Source organism: Oryx dammah, unplaced genomic scaffold (assembly GCF_014754425.2).
Source record: "Oryx dammah isolate SB20612 unplaced genomic scaffold, SCBI_Odam_1.1 HiC_scaffold_5, whole genome shotgun sequence".
Lineage (NCBI taxonomy): Eukaryota > Metazoa > Chordata > Mammalia > Artiodactyla > Bovidae > Oryx > Oryx dammah.
This window is the reverse complement of record NW_024070189.1, coordinates 42,140,816-42,166,621: the sequence shown is the minus strand read 5'-3', so window position 1 is coordinate 42,166,621 and position 25,806 is coordinate 42,140,816. Positions and strand designations below refer to the sequence as shown.

The following is a 25,806-nucleotide window of genomic DNA, read 5'->3' as shown; positions in this document are numbered from 1 at the left end:
TGGACTGCAGCCACCAGGCTTCCCTGTCCTTCACAATCTCCCAGAGTTTGCTCACACTCATGTAAATTGATTTGGTGATGCCATCCAATATCTCATTTCCAGGATATGTAAGGTAAACTGTATATTGTAAAAGACTTGTCTCCCTTCCCTGGAGATTTATACTGCCTTGCACTTGTCAAGAATCACATGATTTGCATTGAACAATGAAGAGTGAGCAGAAGCGACAAATGCTACTTCTGAGCAGAAACTTTCAGAGCCATTGCTTGATTCTGCCATTTTCTCTCTTCCCTTCTGCCACAAGATCAACAAATTGTCTTTTTTAGCCATTGAAATTCTGGATCCTTGTTACTGCGGCATAGTTTAGCCTGAACCCACTGATACAAACCCAAGGCTTTGTTAAAGGGATATCGTAGCGCCTGAAGTGTGATTATCCTCTCAGTTTAAAGATAGCCTTGTGAGCCCCTCCCACCTGAAGGTCAGAGAATTTCAGCCAGTACTAATTAGGAAAAACTCAATATTTGGAGTGTTGGCAATGAGCTGTGTGTGACTAGCTTGCATCGATTCTGCACAGACACTGCGTACCTCGCAAAGAAGATGAGTTCCTTTGTCATGACTCCAAGATCACAGGTATTGACTAGCCCCTTATTACTTTAAAGAACTTTAATATCTGATTTTGTGTCTTGGCCAGTCCTTTAATAATGATGTGACTTAGATCGTGCCCTTCACCACTGTTTTGCAGCGTCTTGTTTCTATTCACAGTGATCTTAAACGTGTTTACTAAAATACCCCAATCAACCTGGAGCAATCATATTCAATTTTGTCAGCGATTCTAAAGTAAAAGACAGTTGAAGGGTATATTTAAACCCTTATTTTCCCCCATTTCTCAGAAAGATACTACAGTATAGTGTATCATTTGTCTTCTCGGTATATAATCTCAAATTATATGTATCTATGCTGTGTGCTGTGCTGTGCTCAGTTGCTCAGTCTGTCCAACTCTGCAACGCCATGGACTGTAGCCCACCAGGCTCCTCTGTCCATGGGATTCTCCAGACAAGAATACTGGAGTGAGTTGCCATGCCCTCCTCCAGGGGATCTTCCCAACCCAGGGATCAAACCTAGGTCTCCTACATTGCAGGTGGATTCTTTACCATCTGAGCCACCAGGGAAGTATATGTATATAACATAGCAGGCGTAATTTCCCACCTGGAATAAAAAGCAGATGATTTTTTCTCACTTACCTAGAACCTCTATTCTTATGGGTAGCATAAAGTGGTTATTTAATTCAGGATATCACTATCTTGCACCGTTCTTACTCTGGTTTTGTGTCTCAGTTAAGGTAGGAGTACGAGACTACTGGGTAGTGGCAACTGAGTCCTTGTCATTCTCCACCTGCACTGACATCTGCCAAGATGCCTTTATTTTTCATGATCCTCGGTCATTGGCGCTGGTAGGATGTAACTGCATCCCCTAATCCTGGCAGTAAGACCTTCACTTTGTCCATTCATCTGCGTCACATGCCTGCTGCCTTTAAGTGGTGGGACGTTTTGCTTCTGCCAGTGTTATGCTCAGAAGCACACTGAGATGCCTTCAGTCTGTCTGTGGGATCCCTCAGTCAATCATTTCTTCTCGGATTTTTGACACTTTGCTAGCCTTTCCTAGGAAGGGGGATGAGGGTACATGGTCTCTCTGCTCTCAGATTGTCCAGAGTTAGCTAGAGGCTTCAATATTCTGCCCCTTCCTGCACTTGGACTTTGCTGGGGCAGGAAATAGCTACTAGGGAATAGTCTTGAAATCTTCATTATCTATCCTTCTTCTCCTCTTGTGACATACACCTTTATTCCTTTATCCAGAACGTTGTTGATTCAGTCTGCTGATATGTTGCCTTAATTCTTCAACTGGTCTTTGAGACCCATTGTTTATACTCTTACTAGTCCTTTTCAGATCCAAATGTCAAGAGCTGGATTGTCTATTGCCTGCACGCTGCTGTGTCATTCTGTATGTGAAGTAGTTTTTATAGAATACTGTACCTGTTACCTAAATAGGAAGAAGGGTTACAGAATCATGGGAGGCAGTCCTATTATCCTGTCAAATACCCAAACCTTAGGCTTTTGGTACAGCATCTTTTCATGAAAGGCCAGATATTTTGGGGGAGAAATTGGCATTTGTTTTCATTGGTCTTTCCATCTATTCTTGTCTGTGGACTAGGGTGGTGCAAAGAATATATTATAAATCTTTACCAACCAGTATGTCATGGAACACGTTATCTGGCTTCATGCATTCACCTCCATTTCCTTTGTTTTAATTAGTACTCTCAGTCCCTAAATGTACTCAATTTTTACATATTTTAGTGGACTGTCAGATCTTACAATAAGGATCCATCTTTTCTCTTTTAACAAGAAAAATGTCATGGTTATTTTAGATAACAGGTGTTATGGTTATTCCAGGTAACTTAAAGAATAAGATCAAAATGGACAGAATCAAATGAAAGCTCAAAAAGAAAACAATGAACTGAATGTGAAATATTTGTTCCTTGCTTCTAAATATTAGTTTACATTTTATAATAAGCAGTTATATTTTTCTTGCTTTTATAGATAATCTTAACATGAGACTAATTCTGAGCTAGATTATTGAACAAGCCATTAATGACGTAGGTTGAATCAATAATGGTAAACAATCATGACAGGAAACTGAAAAATAACCTTTAAATGTCATTTTTTTTTTCAAATGAGAATTGTTGTGTACTTGAAAAAGCACTTAATTAAGGTTCTAGAAAGGGTTTCAAAGTTTGGCTGTGCCGTTCATAAACAATGCATTTCACTTCTCTAAGCTATAGTTTCTTCAACAATAGAAGATTGTATTAGTCAGTGTTTCCCAAAGTGTAGAATTCTTGCTGTGTCACTGGGCATAATTTTAGGAGAGACATTAAATAATAAAATAACAAAGCCATTCCCTTTTCCACTCTACCATCTTGATTAAGACCCTTGTCTTAATAAAGTCATGTTGTTGCTAGTTCTTGGTGCTTATTGGAGTTACTGGTGTTACTTCTACCTTTTAAAGCAAGAGAAATTGAATTCAGAACTTTTGGTATATAATAGTTTTTAGATAAAACACTGTTGTTTTTTGGTAAAACGTCTGCCCACAATGCCAGAAACCTGGCTTTGATCCCTGGGTGGGGAAGATCCTCTGGAGAAGGAAATGGCAACCCACAACAGTACTCTTGCCTAAAAAATTCCGTGGATGGAGGAGCCTGGTGGGTTGCAGTCCATGGAGTCGCAAAGAGTCGGACACGACTGAGCAAGTTCACTTTCTTTCACTTTCTGTTGTTTTTATTGTACTAACTCCTTGGTTATCTTCTTTGGGACAAGGAATGTAGGATTATTTGTTCCAATTCAGTGAAAAACATCCTGGATAGTTTGATAGGAATCACATTAAATCCGTAGATTGCTTTGGGTAGTATGATCATTTTAACAGTATTAATTCTTCTAATCCAAGAGCATGAGAGATCTTTCCATTTCTTTGAATCATTTTTAGTTTCCTTTATTCTCAGGCTATAAGTCTTTTACCTCCTTGGTCAAGTTTATTTCTCAGAATTTTCTTTCTTTAGTATGATTTTAAGAGAGACAATTTTACATTGCCTTTCTGATATTTCATTGTTCATGTAACAAAATACAACTGATCTCTGTATGTTTATCTTGTATCCTACTACCTTGTGGAATTTATCAGTTCATTTTTTGGTTTTTGAATGGGCAGAATTGAGTAGATGGAAAAGTTGTCAGAGTAGATTAGTAGGTATAATGATTTTGTGCTAACCCTAAACTCAGGACAATATGCAGAGGTCACAAAGATCATGTGGTGATCAACAGTGGGGAAGAATTGAAATCACAGAGTATTTCCATGAAGAATACAGAAATGCTGCCAAGTCGCTTCAGTCGTGTCCAACTCTGTGCGACCCCATAGACGGCAGCCCACCAGGCTCCCCCATCCCTGGGATTCTCCAGGCAAGATCACTGGAGTGGGTTGCCATTTCCTTCTCCAATGCATGAAAGTGAAAAGTGAAAGTGAAGTCGCTCAGTCGTGTCTGACCCTCAGCAACCCCATGGACTGAAGCCTACCAGGCTCCTCCGTCCATGGGATTTTCCAGGCGAGTACTGGAGTGGGGTGCCATTGCCAATACAGAAATGAGCTAGCTACAAATATCATTTGAAATTTGTTCAAAAGGAGCAGAGGGTTTCCATGAGGTTGAGTTGGTCCTACTTTTCCCCTCCCTCATTTACCTGATAATGAACATCCTCTATGTGCAAACAATAGCGTAGTGAGAGAATCTACATGAATTTAGCAGCTAGAGTCAGAGTAGCTCAACGCTTCATCAGATCTACCTTGGGAGAAACTTGGAAAGGGATAGGGAAAGGGGTTTGTGCAGAAAACAAAGATTGAGAAGATTCAAATGTTGGGGAAAGACTTCAAAGCAATATGAAAAGCATTAAAATGATCATACATGCCTGAGAGTTTCTGGGGAACTTTTTTTTTTTTCTTCCCCTGAACTTCAACTTGTATGAAGGATGAATATTACACAACTATTGTTTCTGCCTTTTTTACCTATCAGCAACACTGCCAGACAACAAACTTCTTGGTTATCTTCATTTTGGGCTTGGGAGGGAACCACTGAGACTTCCTCCTGCTTGTATTATTTCCGCTTTATTCTACGGATTTGGGAAGGGAATCAACATGAAAGGCCAACTACATCTCTAAAATTCAACTTCACATCTCCCAGCCATCAGGGACTTTTGAGAAGCAAGGAGAAAAAAGTCCAGACTGCAATCCAAAACCCTTATGTAACTCGGCTGTGGAATTGGGGGAATGGGTGTGTATGTGTGGTGGTAGAGGGAGGGTGGGTGTGCTTCTTAAACTTCCATTTCTTTGTCATTTTTTTTCCACTGAGGATCATAGGAAATAATCTAGACCAGATGATAAGAAGTGCCTGGAATATGAAGATTCTTCCCTCCAACCCCTCTTATGGGCTTCAAGAATAATAGTAAACAAAGCCAGGAGGTTTAATTTTTTTTTTCAAAAGATGCATAAATTTCTGTGTAGATCAAAGCTTGATGAAGCATATATGCACAGTAAATAATGACTGGATGCCACTGTCAATCCCAACACCCTTAGAAGAAGAGTTTCTCAGAAAAAAAATATTGGGAGGGGAGGGGAAGTAAAATCACTTGGTTATACCAGGTACTTCAAAAAGTAACTTCAGTTTCTAAATCCAGAGCAATATTCTGGGGTGCTTTGCAGTATTTGCCCTGCAAAGGTAGAGTTCTAGAATTCCCTGCTTAGTCAACACCTCTAAGGCAGTATGGATGGGTTCTTACTAAGTGAACATTAAGTTCCTACAGATGCATCTTTCAATATCACCCTCATAGAACAGGCAGAGATAAGTGGAAAAATGAAGTAGAGGGGGAAAGTTGCTTTTGATGCACGCAGCTCTGGCAGCCATCAGCATCAACATAAGAACTTTTAATCCATCGTCTGTTGCTAGAGGATGACCCTGTCTGTTGGCACTGGTAATTGCTGTGTTTTACCTCTTGCTGTGGCTTCTGGGAAAGGTTGTCCCCAAGCCCTGACTTGGCTTTGCTTGGTGAGAGATCCCTGGAAGCTACTATTTTAACTTTAATCTAGTACATTCATTTTTTTTTATCAGGTCTTATATTTTAATGACTTCTTGAAACTGCCCAAAGTGAAATACATCATAAATAAGTATCTCTGCAGAAGTATGATAGCCTAATAGTCTGGCCAGTTGTCACAGGAGGGGGTAACTCTATAGGTTTGGCAGGTCTTAAGAAACATTTATGAGCTATTGATACTTGGGAGTGTTATGGAGGCAGATAAGATAGTTATTATTTATCAACTCATTTTTGATAAAGTTTATTTTCCTAGCCAAGGTAATGTTCCTACTTACCTATTCCAACCAACTCTTCTGTTATGTGCAAAGTGTCAAATTCAAATATAAGAAACTAGACTCGTGTTAAGGGGTGAAAATGTGTTATAAGGTTACTGGGTTTCTCACAAAGCTAAGGCCCAGAATCCAGCTTTTCAGGCAACAGTTAAGCTCGGATCTGAGCTCGGCTTCATCTGCCCTCGTTGCTCCTCCTCCTGTGTGGCAGGATGAGTCTGTGTCATCATGGTGCACACCATGTCCTTGTGTTGACACGTCCTCTTCCTTAGGCTGGTGTGCACTTTTACAGGTTCCTTCTAAGAGACGTCCCACCCCTTTTACCAAGTAGCCTGGTTCTCCATGCTGTCCCCTCACTGCTTCCTTTGCATTTAAGTATTTAAGATAAAGGGAAACTATCTTGTTTGCTTGCTTATTACCCCAAGCTTAAATGTAAGTTTCATGAGGAGCTTGTTCACCTCTATATTCTCATCATCTAGACACTGGCCCCACACAGTTGGTACTCAATGAAGACTGAATCATTATAGAAATATAGGCTCAGCTTCTATGATTAGGGATCACCAGGCAGTTAAAAAGGAAAGGGGGCCAATGTGAGTTGGAGAGACTCCCCAAAATGTCCATAAGCACTTGACTTCCTTGACTGACCTCTAGTATTTTCCCACCTGAGCAATAGGGTGTACATCACCTGCTGGCCCTGGCCTTCTCCCTTCACCGACCCACACCAGCTTAAGGAGCTAAATCACTGTGCCATTCATAGATCAGGTCCTCAATTCTATCAGGTCAATATTCCAGTTACCTCTTCATGCCAACATATATAAAAGGAATCTCAAGCTTGAGAGTAATACTTACAGTCAATCCTCATTTTTCTTTGATCCCCTATTTATGAATTCACCTACTCACATAAAATTTATTTGGAACTCAAAAATCACTATGTGTTGTTGATTTCATGGATGTGTGAAGAGTGGTGAAAACTCTGAGTCACTCAAATGCTCATGTTTCCAGTGGAGGTTGGCCTAGGCAAGTCTCTGCCTTATTATTTTAGCTCCCATGCTAGAAACAGCTATCCTTTTTTGTGATCGCTGCATTGCCACTTTTTAAAAGTGATTTTGCTATTTAAGTTGGCCTCCAAGCATAGTACTGAAGTGTTAGCTAGTGTTCCTAAGCACAGAAGGCTGTGATGTACCTTGCAGAGAAAAGATGTATATCAGATAAACTTCACCAGGCATGAGTTACAGTGCTGCCCCTGAGTTCAAAGCAAATAAATATATTCAATATATATATTAACTGTCTTTAAACATAAATCAGGATAACGTTTTGATCAGCTGACAAAAAAATATTATGACCACATGTTTGTAGGACCCTAACCTGTATTTCCTCTAGGAGTAGTGGTTCAGTGTTGGATATTTCAGTATTCATTCTGACTCTACAGAACATAGCTGTCGTGAATAGTGAGAATCCACTGTGTGTATTAATCTAGTGAGACCTTCTACGGGATTCCATACCAACTTTTATTGATTATATCAAGTAGACCTTCCAGATGTTTGCTTGAAGCATATGTTTGTTTTTGTATTTTTTTCAAATCAAGCCATTCAAAACACAAATCTTTGTTGAAGAATGTGTACCCTTTTGATGAATCCTTTATTTTTCTTGGCCACTTATCTAAGTTCATCCCAGGTCATTGGTGTCAGACTCATGAGAACTATATATACATCCGTGAGTACTTGTGCTTTGCCACTGCTGACTAGAGAAAAAGATATTGTATTTCTCATAGTCCACTGTTGACAGGCCCAGGACAGGGCTCACTGAGCTGTGAAAGTTGACATTTGGTGCACAGCCTCTCAGCCTACATGGTGGTGGAGCTGCACTGAAAGCCTGTTACACACCTGCTCATTCCTCGTATTGCCTGTCACTTGTCTTGGACCTAAATTAAAGAGTAATCATGGAAAGAAGGTCGGAGATAGGTAAGATGAATAACGAAGATTAACCTCAATGGAATCACCAGAAATTGAGTAGAAGAAATGGAAAGGCCAGGAGATTATAGCCTTTAAGGCTGGTAGATGCTCATCAGTGAAGGGCAGTTTGGTTGGTGAAGTCAAATTTCAAACTCAGTGACAATTATGCAGCAGACAGCTGCAAAGAGAGGTAGACACATCTTGCTGGTATGTTTAGAATTTGCACGTTGCCTCCTTCGGGGGCTCAGACTCGGCTTGCTATTCTTGCTGGCTTCTCCCATCCTGAGTGACTGATCCATGTTGCCGTCTCCCCATCAGTCTGTCCTCCCTTAATAAACATCTCCTTGGAGTGACTCTGTGAGCCAGGCAAGGGCAAACTTTGGGGATACCAGAGAGTGTAAAGTTTAAGTGTTTGGGCTGTGACGCAGTTAATGCCTGGGTTTGAATGGTCATCCTATCCCTTATTAACTACGATGTCTTAGGCCAGTTAGTTAACCTGCCAGGGCCTCAGTTTCCACATCGGTAAAGCCCAGATAACATTAGCACCCACCTCATCAGGCTGCCGTGAGGATTAACTGAGATAATCCATGTATTGGTCCTTTGCACACCACCTGATGTAGATGGAGTACTTGTCTGAGATACAGGAAAGGGGCCATCATGCCAGAGGGGTGCTTTGCTTTACCACTTAGCAAGGCAAGAGTGGTGCAAGATGAAGCAGGCGGGCCAGATCCTGCAGGGCCTCAGATGTAGCCAAGGGGAGGATTTGGAAAGTAACGCTAAAGTGGGTTTAGGAAGCTTTTGTGTGGTTTTAAGTAGAGCACTGACAACATGTTTTGAAGAAGCAATGTTGGCTCTAAGATCATTTCTGCAATATACTCTTTAGCTAGAAATGTTTGCAACATAGCCTCTATCTTTTAATTCCCTTCCAGTTGGATTGGTCTGTAAGCTACCCCACATGCTCCTAAACACCTTGACGTCAAAGGGACCCACTAAGCTTGCTTGATGTTGATAATGACAGCACAGGCAGAAGAAGAATTTATAGTAACCGAAACTGCTGGTATGCTCACCCATACCAGGCTCACATTCTTTTATTGGGCTTCACAACTACATTCCAAGGCTTTATTATCCCCTTTTTAGGAAAATGAAACTGGAAGTATCTCAGCTAGGTATATTAATAAATGCAGGTTTTCTCTTCTTGCACTCCCTAGCTTCTCCCCAATTTCCAGAGGGCACTTGAATATGATGAAGTGACATCGCTGAAGTCAGACAGTGCCTTAGCTCTGCCTCACACCTCTGTACCTCAGTGTTCCCATCTGGAAAATGGGACTAGCACCATGTATCTCTCACAGGAGCTCTGAGGAACATTGTGGTATCTCTGCAAAGTGACCAGCACAGAGCTGGATGCGGAGGACCTGCTCCATCCGAGCTGCACTGTTATCTTCTGTTTGCCCGTTTGTTCTCGCGTCTCCTGCACTGAGGTAGTAGGCGGTTTTAAGTCATTTCCTAAAAAGGCAGCTCCTTACCTCTTTGTGTCCCAGACAGTACCGTGTGGAGGACATGTGCCTTTCTTGTGGCTACTCTTTCCACCCTGAATGGAGGGGAATGAGGATGCTCTGAGAGCACACCTTCAGGAAGTTAAGCTCCAACTCCTAAACAGGTTCCCTACAGATTGTGCTTTTTAATTGAACCTTTCAAGGGTTAATTAGGAAACCATGTACATCATTTTTGTTTCAGAATATGTCTTTGTGGCTTGGCTAATTATGTGGTGAGATTTAATACGATTTCTCCTCGTGTGTGAAATTAATACATTGGATATTTCTAAAAGGAAGATATTGAAAGCATTTACCTGAATGTCAGGTTGAGAGCCAATAGAGTCTGAAGGAGTTCCACTTAAAGCGATGCTGGGAAAAGCTAGGCTGGTTGCCAGGGTCATTTTATATGGGATGCCTCCAAGACACGCACTCTGTCTCTTAACCAGTAAGTCTAATTGTGCAGCCTTTAACAGTGCCTCATTACCAGGAGAAAAAAAAAATCTAGGTTCCTCATGGAGGTACTTCATTCCAGTTCCAACTCCTACCCTCCCTTGTGCGTGCTCTTCTCTGGCTGCATGTGTCGTCCCCACTAACCCCAGGTTTCTGTACGCTCTGGTGGCCCTCTGCACAACGCAGCTTGCCTTGCCCACACCTGCTCATCTGCATCTATATTAACCCCATCTTTATTTTTTGTATCTGATGCTTTGACATCACTGGGCCTTGTTAGGACCACTCCTCTCAGAGGTAGCTAATTCCTGAGACAGGATGTAGCTCACCTGCATGCAAGCACACACCTTTCCTGTGCAAACCAACCAGTCTAGAGTCCATACTTGCCGTCTACCCCTTCCTTTGTCAGGCTTTATATTCTGGACCACTCCCTGCTGTCAAGGCCGGGTTCCAGAGACCTACAGGCAGCTCCCATGCCCCAGGGACCTGCCGAGTTTATTCAGACTAGCCACCCCTCCTCTGTCTTGCCCATTTCTTCCCACAGAAACCCTCGTAAGGGCTCTTGCCCATGGCTTTCCCTCACTCCCTCTGCCTCCTGACTGACTCATGCTTCCCTGTGTGGCATGTCATGCCTCCTGTTTCTAGGGAATCTGTGAATGTATAGCAAGCATCTTCCTTCATGACAGCCATTTCATTGTGGCTCACCGTATCTGATTAAAACAAATCTTGGGACAATTGAAACAGCATTTTTCAAAGTGTAGCTCAAAGGCACTTATTACTCCATCACACTTTCTCTGTTCCTCTTGAAAAGGTCTCATTCATGTAAGCCATGTTGAAACAGAGATGTCTGTTCCCCTAAATTCTGTCTCATGTTCATCTCTGAACACCCAATATTTAGCACAAGGCCCAGCGTGTTTATGTATGGAGTACACATGGGGAATAGTGAATGAATGGAAAATATCACAACCTTTTAAGCTGCATCCATTAGGAAAGGGGTCCCCAACCTCTAGGATCTAATGGTTGATGATCTGAGGTGAAGCTGATGTAATAATAATAGAAATAAAGTCCACAGTAAATGTAATGCACTTGAATCATCCCAAAACTACTCCCCTAACCCCGAGGTCTGTGGAAAAATTGTCTTCCATGAAACTAATTGCTGGTACCAAAAAGGCTGGGCAACGCTGCACTGGGGATGAGTCAGGAAACAGCATAGTATGCATGGTTCCCTATTCTCCCTAGTCTGCATGGCACACTGGAGCTTGGGGTTTCAGAGCACAGCTTGGAGTCCAAGGTCAGTCCCCAATTCCAGCTGCCACACCGACCGCTATGGCTTTGGACAAGGTATTTCACCTCTGGGTGTTTTTTTTTCATCCATAAAACAGGGATGATAGCAGTATCTCTCTCCAAGTCCTAGAAGGATTAAAAGGGAAAAGGCCACACGTCTTTTCACAAATTCTTTTCTGTAGTGCTCTTTCCTGCCCCTTCTTCACCTCCTGACAGCTCCTTATCCTTTACATCACAACTCAAGAGTTGCCCCTTTAGGAAAGCCTTCTATGCCTTCCCTAATGAGGGCAAATCTCCCTAATGTGGATTTCTTTAACCCTGTGCATTTATCCTTAGTCGTATTTGTCATCCCAATTTTTCACTGATGGTCATTACTTTTGAATGGATCTTTCTCCTTAGACTGTGTATGAGTCAGGTTTCTCCAGAGAATTAGAACCCAGAGGAGAGGTGCATGGTAAGAAAGAGGTTTATTTTTAGGAACTGGTTCACACCATGGAGGTTTGGCAAGTTCAAACTCTGCAGTGTAGGCTGGCAGGCTGGATACCCAGGGAAGAGTGGCAGTTCGAGTGCAAAGGCATCCTGTTGGCAGAACTCTCTCCTCTTCCAAGAAGGTTCGTCTTTTTCTACTCTTAAGGCCAGTGATGATGGGATGAGGCCCACCCACATTGTGAAGAGTCATCTCCTCTGCTCAAAGCCTACTGATAGGTTTGTCTTCATTTGAAAAAAATATCTTCACAGCAACATCAGGAGTAATATTTGAGCAAATGTCTGGATGCCCTGGCCTAACCACATTGACACATAAAATTAACTGTCACAGACTGTAACCTGTATGAAGACAAGATTCTAACACTGCTGCCTGGTGAACCTGGTACATTGTATTCCCTTAGTAAATTACGAGGAAACAGCACCTGAATGCCATTAGTGGTAGATGGTATTAATCTTTATAATCAGAACTTTTAGTAGTGTTGGGATTATAAGGAGGAGATCTCCAGGACCCATGATGGTAAATGGTTCTTGTAGATGAAGGCAAGTTTTCAGAACATCCACTGGTCCTGGCCATCCTCACAAGGTCTTCAAGGGGGAGAGTGGCCCTGAAGTGGAAGCAAGCTTGGTGTGTGCAGCAAACAGCAAGGTAACTGATGTGGCTAAGACAGACTGACCAAAGACAGCGCTGTCCAGCAAGGAGGGTACAGAGGCAGCAGGTGGCCAGTGCTATAAGCCATTCTGAATGGTTGTGAAGGCTGGGTGACACAGTGTCCACTTGTGGGTTTTGAGCCCAGCAGTGAAATCAAGGCTTCCAAGAATCAGAGGGGATCCAGCAGAGGGGCCCCTGCAGCACCTGACCCAATAGTACCTTCTTCTAAAGAGAGGTTTATCTTCTAATTCACCCAAAGGTACCTTTTGTTCATAAAGCCTGCCTTCTAAGGGTTGCTTTGGCTCAGATATGCCACCTTTAGAAATCTTGGCTTCTGTGAGGAGAAAAGCAAGAACAGTTAAATAGGTGCTTGCAAAATCCAGGGACGATAAGACGGCGGCTCGGACCAAGGTGGTAGCACTGGACTTTTCGAGAAGTGCTTGGATTCCAAATGTATATTGAAAGCAGAGACAGTGGAATTTTCTGACATACTACTGTGTGACTGTAAGGGAGAGGAGTCAGTGATAACCCTCAATGATTTTTGCCTAAGCAACTGGAAAGATGAGGTTACAGAAAACAGAGATAGAGACGGTTGCAATAGAACCACAGGCATAGGGGCTGGGACTGCAGAAATTAGGAATTTAGGTGCAATGTGTTAAGTTTAATATGCCCGTGGATATCCGGGTGGAAAAGCTGAGTAAGCACCGAGAGATACAAGTCTAGAGTTCAGGGCAGAGCCCAGAAAGATGCCAGTGAGGGAGTCATCCATGTAGAGAGTATATCTAGGCCAAGAAATGCATTAAAATCAGCTGGATGGCGAGTATTGACTGAAGTCAGGGAAATAAGGAGGAACTAGAAGAGAAGGGGACGACAGAGGATGAGATGGCTGGATGGCATCACTGACTCGATGGACGTGAGTCTGAGTGAACTCCGGGAGTTCGTGATGGACAGGGAGGCCTGGCGTGCTGCGATTCATGGGATCGCAGAGTCAGACACGACTGAGCAACTGAACTGAACCAGTAAGATATGAGAAGAATTGAGAGAGAAGTGTCCCTGAAGCTCAGTCTTGTACATTTCAAAATGAAAGGAGTGGTGGACAGTGTCAGTTACTGCAAACTGACTAATGAGACTGATACTGAACCACTGGATTTGTCTCCGTGCTGGAAACAGCAAAAATAATCAAATATTTCGGGTGGTAATATCAAAGGGAAAGACGTTAAGCAGTAGCTGGAGGGGTATTTGGGATTCACAGAGATAATACAACAAGTTTGTGTTAAATGAGGATGATGCAGGAAAGAAAGGGGATGAAACAGGAGAGGAGAGCGAGCTCTGGGGAGAGGAGAGCTAGGATGTCATTACAGGGTTTAACCTGGGTGTACGGAGAGCTAGACCTGGTGGAAGAAGAGAAAACAGTATCGACGCAAGTTGATTGGGTGATGGAGACATATGGAACTTTTCTTCTGCTGTCTTTATCTTAGTGAAATAGAAGCAAGGTCACTAGCAGAAAGGAAAAAAAAAAAAAAGACTCTCACTTTCCCATTGGATCCCAGGACCACCCAAACTGGACTTATGAAGAACAAGAGCCATTGATCACAGAAGCAATGGGCTATTATTGTTTGAATGACTGAGTGAGCCTTATAGGGCTTGAATGTACTCTAGTTTATTTCTAGAGTGGAATCGCATCTGACCAAGGAAACTGCAAATAAATTCTGCTCTTTACTCACATTTCTCAAAGAACATGATGGGGAACCCACCTCCCAGTCTTTAGCATCTCTCATTGTCACCTCCATCTTCCCCTCTTAGTCCACCTCGTAAGGCAGTTATCCCAGGCCTGTTTCCAAACAACACTCTGCCAGTGCTGCAGCCCGCATGGTGGGGGATTCTCATCTGCACCCCTCTTTGTCTGGATTTTGTTAGGTAGACCAAATTTGTCTCTAGTGTTTCTCCATTCTGAAAGCTGTAGAAGGAAAAAAAAGCAGCAAATGTAAATCCGTTGGAAAAAGAACAGGGAAAGCAAGGCCTTATTTGGGGGCTGCCATGGAGAGAAGGGAAGGCTGTGAACACTCACACATTAATAATCTTTGTCTTGTCACTACAGCAATCAAATCCCCAGTGACGGTGTTGTCATAAAATCCAGACAGCCCCTACTCTGGGCTTTGGTCTTGGCCTGTTTTCTGGGCTACAGACTCAGATTCACCACAATTCTTCTGTGGCTGTTCAGCTCCTCTTATCACCCTGTGTTTTACTACCTCTTTCTAAGCTTAAAATGCAGCATTTTATACCAAATAGAGAACCTCAGAGAAGGAAGCGTGCAGGTCCTCTTACCTAGCATTTCATGCTGTTCTGGAATCTTTCTCATAACTTCCCTGACACCTAGCCATTGACCTCATTACATCCTAAGGCAGCCCATTTCATTCCAATGAGCTAAATCTCTCTACTTCTAATCCCTGATTCTCTGACTTAGCTCTGGGGCTACACAGAATAAACCCATCCAGTCCCCTTTGTGTAGGGAACGAGCCATCTTCTTTCCTCCATCTTGTCTCCTAAGTGTTCAGACAGCCTCTGAATCACAAATCAATCTACACTGAGAATGAAAGCTTTTTGCATAGTCTTTACCTGCTAGTAAATTAAACATGAAAGAGAATGTACCTGCTTCAAGTAGAGTTCCAAATAGCCTTTTGCTTATGGAGGATTAAAAGCTCCTGTAATGCCTACATAAAATCCAATGAAAAGGTTAGAGCTGGATGAAATTGTATTTTTAAAATGATATATTAGCATGAATACTACAAGGAAAGAAAGGGAAGGGGCATGATTATCTGAAGTTGAGAGGCGAGATTAGGGACGTTCATCCCACTGAACTGTAATCTCAGTCCTGCTCCTCTACAGTTTTATTCAGTGTCTGCACATTCCAGTGATTGGGCTAGCTGTTAGGATAACAGTGGTGACCATTCCTTCACTTATAAATTCAAAAAATATTTCCTGTGGACCTGCAACCTGCTAGCACCAAAGGGATATAGAAGTGAACAACAAAATCAGAAGAAGAAAAAAAATCCCTTTTCCACTTAATATTCTAGCGGGGTTGGGGGGAGAACTTCACAAATAAATGTAAAACTCTAATAGTTACAAACATGTAGGAAGGGAATAAGAGGGATTGAGGTCAGAGATGAAACTTGAGGGGTTGGGAGAATCCAAGTAATAGAGGGACTTGTGAGTCATGTAAAGAATTTCCATCTCTGGCCTACGAGCAGTGAGGACCTACTGAAATGTTTTAAGCTAGATATGTATGTGTAGTAGGATCTAGTTTATATTAAGAAGAGAATGGATTTAATGTAGAGAATGGATTGGAGGGGACCATGGTGAAGACAGAAAATTATTACAGTGATTCACAGAAAAGATTTTTGTTACTTGCACCAGAATGATAGCAATAGGTATAGAAACAAAGTGACAGATTTAAGAGATCTCAAACAGAAAACCTAATGGGCATCATGGTGATTTGAATTTAAGAGGCAGGGAGAGCAAGTGTGTTTTCTTTTCAAATATGTAAGTTAATCTTACTTCATTTTTAAAATAGTTGTATTGGAGCATAGTTGGTTTACCATGTTGTTAGCAAAGTGATTCAATTATACACACACATATATTTGGTCTTTTTCAGATTCTTTTTTCATATAAGTCATCATAGAATATTGAGTAGCATCCCCTGTGCCATATAGTAAGTCCTTGTTTATCTGTTGTGTATATAGTGGTGTGTGCATGCTCATCCCAAGCTTCTGATTTATCCCTTGCCCCACATTCCCGCTTTGGCAACCATGAGTTTTTGACATCTGTCAGTCTGTTTCTGTTTTATAAATAAGTTCATTTGTATCATTTTTAATTAATTCCACATATAAGTGATATTATATGATATTTGTCTTTCTCCGTTTGAATATGGAAATCTCTAGGTCCATGTATGTTGCTGCAAATGGCAATATTTTGTTTTTATGGCTAATGTTCCCTTGTACCTATGTACCACATTTTCTTTATGCATTTATCTCTCGAGGGATGTTTAGGTTGCTTCCATGTTTTGGCAGTTGTAAACAGTGCTGCAGTGAACACTGGGGTGCGGGTATCTTTTCTAAGTATGATTTACTCTAGACACATGCCCAGGAGTGGGATTGCTGGCTCATATGATAGCTCTATTTTTAGTTTTATATGGACTGTTCTCCATAGTGGCTGCATCAATTTACATTCCCACCAACAGTGTGGGAGGGTTCTCTTTTCTCCATAGCCTCTCCAACATTTATTGTTTGTAGACATTTTAATGACAGACCTTCTGACCGGTGTGGTTTGATTTGCATTTCACTAATTAGTGATGCTGAGTATTTTTTCATGTGCTTTTTGCCCATCTGTATGTCTTCTTTGGAGAAATGTCGATTTAGATCTTCTGCCCATTTTTTGATTGGATTTTCTGATATAGAGTTGCATGAGCTGTTTGTATATTTTGGAGATTAATCCCTTGTCAGTGGCTTTATTTGCAAATCTTTTCTCCCATTTTGTGGGTTGTCTTTTCATTTTGTTTATGGCTTCCTTTGCTGTGTAGAGATTTTAAGTTTAATTAGGTTCCATTTGTTTTTGTTTTTATTTCCATTACTATAGGAGGTGGATCCAAAAAGATATTGCTGTGATCTATGTCAGTGTTCTGCCCATGTTTTCCTCTCAGAGTTTTTATATGTATAGTGTCTGGCCTTGTATTTATGTCTTTGATCCATTTTGAGTTTATTTTTGTGTATGGTACTACAGAGTGTTCTAATTTCATTCTTTTACATGTAGTCCAGTTTGCCCAGCACCACTTATTGAAGAGATTGTCTTTCCGCCATTGTATATTCTGGTTTCCTTTGTCATAGGTTAGTTTGACCATAAATGCGTGGGTTTCTCTCTGTACTTTCCATCCTTTTCCATCACCAAAATAGCGACCTCTGCGAGAGCTCAAGCTGATCAAATATTCTTTGTAGCCTCTACCACCACTGTCCTCTCCCCGGTACCAGTGAGCCATAGCCAACCGCATCTCCCCAGGAGCACCTCCAAGATTGGAGTCTTGGTTTCCTCCTGCACTGTGGAGCTCCTGTAGCCAGTGTCCTGTTGCCTGGGGGTGCCAAGAGGGAAAGAAGCTCTTATGGTGGACCCACCCTGCTACGCGTGCCTCTGCTGTGGATGAGGACCTCAGGCTGGGGAGTACAGAGCAGCAGTGCCCACCTGCTGCGCAGGTTACTCTCTGCTTTGCCCTCCTGAAAGCTGTCGCTGCACTCTCCTCCTTGGCTTCAAAGCTCCCCTTCCATCCAGGCTGATCTTCCTGCTGGTAAGGAATCTTCCCGAGGTGTGGGGACATTTCCTTCTTCACAGCTTTCTCCCCAAGGTGCAGCTCCTGTACCTTCCCGTACTGATTCCTTTTCTTTCCCTTTGTCTTACTCCATTACATGGACGTTTTATTGCCCTTTCAGAAGTCTGAGGTCTTCTGCCCTGTTCAGTAGATATTCTGTATGAGTCACTCCTCTTGGAGGTGTATTTTTTGTTTTCATGTGAGAAGGTGAGCTCCCCACGCTGCTTCTCTGCCATCTTTATCCTGTCCTCTGTGTTGGCATTTTAAAGGGTTATTTTTAGAGGCTAAGTACTCATTTGTGACTTCCTGAAAATATATAGATCTCATCTGAATAGACAGAACCACATAGAAATCAACCCAACCCCATCCTTCAGGAAGGATCTGGAGATATTTGTGAAATCTCTCTCCTTAAATATCCTCCAGCTTGAGATCTCCAAGTGAGCCTTGCTGAGAATGTATTTTTTGTGCATATCGTGGTAAAATATAACTGCTCTAAGATTTTTCTGCCAGGATGCTCATTTTTAATAAGTTTTCATGCATTGCTCCACAGGCCTTCTGCTGTATCAAGAATGCATCCTAGGTAGTGATCAAGAGTGGCAGTGCCACTCACTGGACTAGCAAACACCATGACAAAGCCAGATCTGGAGAGGAAAGGCCATGGTTAAAGTGGGGACATGTTGAGTTTGAATGTCTGAGATGAACCAATAATGGGACTATTGATAAGTAACATAAGTCTGGATTTCTGAGGAATTACCTAGAATGACAACACTCAGAATGATGCTGGCTATGGCAAGGAAGGATCACGCTAGATCAAGGAGCAGCATGCAATTTATCCTTGGAAGACTGGACTAGAGACACCATATTCTGAGCTTCTGGATTTATTAAGAGGTGGTCTTAGAACCATTTGGGTATCTGATACAAGTTGTCTTAGTACAGAATCAACTGTTTATAAGACACAGGAATATCAGATAAAATCTAAAGGTAGGTGGACTCCATGAACAGGAAGGGGGATGCCATCTGGAAGTAAGGCAGCTCTTCTTTCTCTGTACATGAGTATTCCCTGCTTCTGTTGTAGATGAAACAAACTGGCCACCTCAGTCCTAATCAGAATGGTCAACAGAAACAGGCTAGTCCCATAATCAACTCCAAGTCTCCCGGGAAAAATCCGTATTGACACATCTGGCAACATATGCCAACCCTAGTAAAACATGCCAGCGCAGGGCATCTTTCTACAACAGCCCACTGCAGAGGCTGCAGGGGCAGAGTTTCTGAGAAAGGACAGAAACAGGCCTGACCAATTGACTAACATGTCTGCAACACAGTATAATTAACGCTCATCCAATTTGTGAAAGGAACAAAAGCTCTCTGCTTTACAATCAACTCTTAATTATCTTGATGGGTATGAATTTGTACATCCATATTTCTCCTTGGTTAATTAGTAATCTTATGGTTCCTGTCTACCATATTTTCTAACTCTCATTTTCCTGGCATCTAATAAAATCTGGTACTGGATCTTCATATTTCCTTCTCAAATTCGAGTCATCTCCCCAGGAATTTTACACCTCTCAATTGTATTTGTGACACTGTTTGGTCTTGTCTTGCGTCTGATTTTTATGTGATCCATCTTGAAGGTGGCTATGCTTAAAAATTCTGAAAATCCCTTAAATATTTTAGACCTATTTGCATTTTTATGTCTTTTTCAAAGACCTGTGAGGGTGGTGAACCTCAGACGCTGACACAGTTCCCCACTCAGACACGCTTCTTTCCTGAGAGTGCCACGAGCCAGCCCCTAAGTTCCATCTGCCTCCATGCTGTGTTGTCATGCTTAGTAAATGACAACATAAAGACATCAGTCTGGATGGCATTTTCTCCCTCTGTATCAGCCCTTCTAACATGCCTGCCACTCCTTGTAATATTTTAAGCGAGATAGTCTCTCCAAACACATTCCACCACATCACTCCCAGTTAAAGACCCTTCAGAGGACAGATTCCACACCGCTTTCTTGGTCTGAAAGGCCTTTTCTCACCTCTTTAGCCCCTATTTCACCACTATCCATCCCCACCTCACCCTATTCTTCATGCATAACACGCTCCTTATGCTTGCTCTGCCTGAAGAAATCCCCATCTCCTATTACTTTCTCCTTGGGAGATTTTCCCAAGCTCCCCACTCCCACATCATATCCTCTACCTTGTCTGACTTCTCTTACAATCAATGTTCTTGCTACCATATTTCAGCTGTAAGTTTACAGGTTTATCTTCTCCAGGTGAGTCAGTGTAATGAGTGCCAATTTTAGAACCAGAGAGCTTGGGTTCAGATTCAAGTTTTGCTGCTACTTTAGTTATGTGAACATTTGCAAGTTGTTTAACCTTTCTGTGCCTCAATTTTCCCAAAAAGAATCTCTTAAATAGTACTTAATTATATAGTCTCAGCACTTAGCACAGACTGCAGTCCATGAGGTCACAAAGAGTCCGACACAACTGAGCGACTTCACTTTTCACTTTCACGCATTGGAGAAGGAAATGGCAACCCACTCCAGTGTTCTTGCCTGGAGAATCCCAGGGACGGGGGAACCTGGTGGGCTGCTGTCTATGGGGTCACACAGAGTCGGACACGACTGAAGCGACTTAGCAGCAGCAGCAGTACATAAACTAGTAAATTTCTTTAGAACGGTGCTCTGTATTTAATCAATTAATATTTGATTAATGGCAGATGTGATAGAATGCAGACAGACCAATATTATCCTCTGGTCAATTCTCAAAGACAGAGTGATTCAAAATGTTGGTAAAAATTCAGATGACATGATAATGTCAGAATAGTGGTATTTCCAGGTACATATGTGCTAGTATATACTTAAGCATACTGCAAAGAATAAAAACCTTGAAGTTAGAGTTAAGTTTGAATCCCATCTCTGTTGCTTACCTGTATTTTCTATAAGGTAAATAGATCCTTTTTCTTCCTCTATCTCATTCCATAAACAATAACAATATTATATATTTTAAGCCACAGACTAAGTAAGATTATATGTATAAATTACCTACCTCAGTGGCCAACAGGGAAGGTAATCAATGTAATTCGCTTGATGAATCACCTTCTGTTATAGAAGTTTCCTTTCAAATTAAAAATACAGAAAGAAGGTAGTTTGAGGAGATCAGAACAGGTAAAAATTTTCATTTTATCTTATGAAGTTACTTGACTGCACTGACAAGTAGCTAACGTCTTTGAACTCAAAATGTTCCAGGGACTGTTCTCAGTGTTTTACCATCAGTATCTCATTTAATCCTCCCCCAAAGCCTGTAAGGTCTGTACTAATATTATCGTCAGATAGCAGAGGCTAAACCAAAGCTTGGAGAACTTTTTAAAAACCAAAAGATCATCAGAAAGAAGGGGAAATGACTTCCTGACAAATACCAAAGCCTTTTCTAAAACCCATGGTGACTTGATACCATAGAATGGGAAGGAAGCAGTTGACCAAGGTGGATAGATTTTTCTTTGCTCAGATACCGGGGCTTCTCATAGTCATGATACTTTCTTCATGTCTCCCCTCCTAATTTCTTACTTAGATAATAGCCTATAAGGACAAAGTTTTTGTAAGAGATGGAGCTGCTTCAAAGGCTTAGCCTTAGTAAAAGCCTATTTCTTTATACCAGCAGCCTCCAGACAAGGCTCTTTGAAATAGTAGTTATTCATTTGTTAGCCAAAAGGTGGCCCACTAGTTACCTAAGAGCATTATTTTTTCAACTTCACTGTGCACAACAGCATGTGACCTTATCCAATTACCCCAGGATTCAATGACATTAATAAACATGCTCTAAAATCAGCTGGGTTGCAGAAACATCCCTTTTATTGTAGGTTAGCACCATAACTATTGGAAATTACCAGATGATTAATGTTGTCTAACCTGGATAACTATATTGCAATGAAGTTCAGGATTTATCAATAAATACGATAATAATCCTCTGTCTTTGTTTACATCTGTAATTAATGTAGTTCAGGTGGGAGCCCTTGAAACCTTGTATAAGCAAGATTTATCCCCATTGGAATAGATTGCAGCCATATGTCACCATTCAAAAGGTAATTGGTACATTTCATTAGAAAGTAATGAAAAAAAAGATTTATTTTAATGCCTTATAATAAATAATCTTGATAAACACCATTGTTAGCAGAGATGTGTGCACCGTATAAAGATTTTGCATCAGAATATAGTATATACTACATATTATTCTTGGATTTTTCTAAGAAGTTTTTACTTTTTTGTGACTCTGAAGAAAGGATAGCCTCTTATTATGCGATTGGCTTTCCTGTGGGGTCTAGACCTTCTCATTATGATCACATACCTCTCTGTTCTCATAATTTTCCTTATGACAAAACCCTGGTTTATTCTATATTCCTCAAAAGACAGTCCCCCACACATATGACAGAAATGTTTCTAATGGTGGTTTGGATCATGGTCCTAAGAGACTAGGCTGGCACTTTGGCTGAATGGACATTGTGATAGACATATGTCTTAGGATTTTAGAAAGCATGAAACAAGTTGATGTACACAAAGGCTTTAAACAAATTCTTGTTATACAAAAGACACTCAATGAATGCTGTGGTGGTTTAGTTACTAAGTCGTGTCTGACTCTTGTGATCCCATGGGATTCTGCAGGCAAGAATTCTGGAGTGGGTTACCGTTTCCTTCTCCACAATGAATGGTATACTTAGTATGCTTAGTATAATTACCATCTCTCTCAGGGTCTTGCTATCCTGAGCCTTTGAGGAGACCTCTTGAGTTCCAGGGTGTGCTTTTATTTAAATTGCATTGTAAAATCAAAGGTAGTTTTTTACCAGCATTTTCCCCCCATTTCCATTTTGTTATGTGATGAAAATAAACAAGAGCATGAAGAACAGAGAAATGTGCACCCTTCTCAACACTAGCCATGACTATAAAGACCTTTTCACTCCCAACTAAAGTCTCTGAGGTAAAAACAGATCAATAATTATTTTGAGAGTTTTATAACTTTGTGAGTTACTTATACAGAGTAATACAATCCCACTTAGTTCCTCATCTCAGTTTGTTGAGAGCAAAATAATCCCCAAAGCCATCTGCAGATTAAGATAAAATCATGCTTTTAACAGAGGACCAACTGAATAGCAAAACAATGGCAGAAGAGAAGTGAATTAAATAATTTTCTTTCTACATCTCTGATAATCAAGCCACGTTCAAGAACTTTTCTCTGCCTATCACAGCTGTATCATGATAGAATAGTTCAGACCTGTGCTATATAATCATAGCTCTATAAAGTGACTGTTAGAATCCTCATTACCTTTATTTTATAGTTGGGGAAGGTGAGCTCTTATCCAAGATCATATAGTCGCTGTGTGGAATGTCAGGCCCCAAATTCTGTGTCTCCTTAGTCTGCTTTATTGCAGTGCTGTGCTTCTCAAATTAGGATCCAGAACAGCATAGGACAAAGTTGACATATGTTCCTGGAGAACGTTTTGCCTAAAAATTTTAAGGTAGAAATCAAATTAATTATACATCAAATCACTATTTTTCCATTAAATAGGGATATTTTATACTACAAAATGCATTAAATCATATTCCTTTCAAAGATACATGCAAGAAATATCAAAGAAACACTGGACTTTGAGTGGGTCCTGTGCCCCACAGAAAAGTATGAATCCTCTATGATAATAATTCAGTGGAACGCTTTGAGAAGGCTATCTTGAAGCGAAATGGTCCTGGTTACCTGAGTCCCACCTCTGACAGTCAATACCTGGGTAGCCTTGCACGAATCATTCCACTTTGCTACTGCTACTGCTAAGTCACTTCAGTCGTGTCCGACTCTGTGCGACCCCATAGACGGCAGCCTACCAGGCTCCACCATCCCTGGGATTCTCCAGGCAAGAACCCTGGACTGAACCTCATTTGTTTAACAGGAATTCTACCACATACTGCTTAGGAAGTCCTAAGGATTCCCTAGACCATGTGAAAATCCAAAAGCATAATAGGTGTTCAGTATATAGTGAAAGTGTTAGTCACTCAGTTGTGTCCGTCTTTGCAACCCCATGGACTGTAGCCCACCAGGCTCCTCTGTCCATGGGACTTCCCAGGCAAGAATACTGGAGTGGGCTGTCATGCCCTTCTCCAGGGGATCGTCCCAATCCAGGGATCGAGCCCAGGTCTCTTACATTGCAGGCAGATTCTCTACCATTTGAGCCACCAGGAAAGCCCCAGTACATAGTATCATCATTGTTAAACATGCACAGATCACTCTCAAAATATGCCCGCTGGTTTGTTCAGCCACTGGTTCCCACACAATCCCCAAGCTAACTACTCTGAGCCCAAGAAAGAACCCCTGGTCCCTCTCCATTTTGCTTTCAAAACTATTTCAAGGAGGGATTGGGGGCAGGAGGAGAAGGGGACGACAGAGGATGAGATGGCCGGATGTCATCACGGACTCGATGGTCGTGAGTCTGAGTGAACTCCGGGAGTTGGTGAGGGACAGGGAGGCCTGGCGTGCTGCGATTCATGGGGTCGCAAAGAGTCGGACACGACTGAGTGACTGAACTGAACTGATGGTATTATTTTGACTAAAAGGGGATCCCTAAAATGGGTTGTGAAAAATTCCAAAGTATGTAAACTAGACATTAACTAGCTTATTTATTTTATGGCTGGACCCAAAATAGAAAAGTTCAATTAAAACCACATAGAAAACCATTCACTTTAAATTTACGTTATCTAAAGGGTTTCCGCAATGGCTCAGCAGGTCAAGACTCCACCTGCAATGCAGGAGATGTGGGTCAGATCCCTCAGTTCAGAAGATCCTCTGGAGGAGGAAAATGGTAATCACTCCGGTGTTTTTTAATTAAATTTATCTATTTTTAATTAAAGGATAATTGCTGTGCAATATTGTGTTGTTTTCTGCCAAACCTCAACATGAATCAGCTTTAGGTATACATATGCCCCCTCCCACGTCCCTCCCCTCTAGGTTATTACAGCGCCCCAGTTTGATTTCCCTGAGTCATACAGCAAATTTCTATTAGCTATCTATTTTACACATGGTAATGTACATGTTTAGAAAATCCCATAGACAGAGGAGCCTGGCAGGCTACAGTCCAAAAGGGTCACAAAGAGTCATACACAACTGAGCAACTAAACAGACACACATTATCTAAAATGCCTTTCAACACAAATAAAGCTCTCTGTAAGTTTTTCTTATAATTTACTTTTACCCCCAAGCCCTAACACTTCAGCCTGTTACTGTAATGTTCATTCCCAGTCAATAAAGGCAGTTTTAGAGTAGCATTTAGAAGTATGCTTTCTGGTGCGAGAGCTGCGGTTGAAACATCTCTGTGGCTTCCTCCTAGTGATGTAACCTTAGGCTTATCATCCCCCCCAAAACTCACTTTCAAACTAGGATCATTAACAAGAATGGTGTAATGACTTCCTTCTAGAATTGTTTTACTGAGCACAGTTCCTAGAACACATGGTATGTATGCAATATTTTTTAGGTATACTTTTATATAAAATATCTTTTACAAAATTAAACTTCAATTAAGCATAGTTATTCACATATGAAACATTAACTTTCACTTTTTAGTCTTCTAGGAACTATGTAGCTCACCTGTAGGTCCCCCACAGATAGAGGTTCTCATGGATGCGTGCTCAGTTGCTTCCCTTGTATCCAACTGTTTGTGACCCCATGGACTGTGATTATCCTGGCAAGAATACTGGAGTGGGTTACCACTTCTTCCCCTAGGGGATCTTCCCAACCCAGGGGTCAAACGTGCATCTCCTACACTTGCACACAGATTCTTTACCACTTCAGCCACCTGGGAAGCCCAGAGTTTTCCCTGTACAACAGGTAAACAAACAGATACAGAGAATTCTTTAAGATGTCTACTGACTGTTAGCACTGAGGATGAAGATATCGTGACAACCTCATTCAGGGTAGGAGAGCTCTTTCATGATGATCATGTCAGGTAACACACTCATTTGCTATTCATCTTCCAAAATCTGTAATGAGGTATATTTTAGGGCTGAGCAAGGCAGCCTTCCCTTTCCTGCCCCGGTCGCCTCATTGTGTGCAAGAGACCAGGTCCCCATGGCCATGTAGCAAGTTAGTGCCAAGGGGCTGAACTGACTTCCAATTCTGATCAAAGCTAGTGAT

General features: G+C 41.6%; 1 protein-coding gene and 1 long non-coding RNA gene across 3 annotated transcripts in view; one reads left to right on the top strand and one right to left on the bottom strand.

Annotated features, from left to right (window-relative positions):
- SGCD (sarcoglycan delta) overlaps nt 1–25,806 on the top strand; it is a 607,252-nt gene that overhangs the window by 551,079 nt on the left and 30,367 nt on the right. The window lies entirely within an intron of this gene.
- On the bottom strand, nt 13,891–25,347 carry LOC120864396. Its single transcript, XR_005721186.1, has 4 exons — nt 25,261–25,347; nt 22,957–23,135; nt 20,689–20,757; nt 13,891–14,254 (listed from the first exon to the last, which is right to left on the bottom strand). It is a non-coding gene; the product is annotated as an uncharacterized LOC120864396 (long non-coding RNA).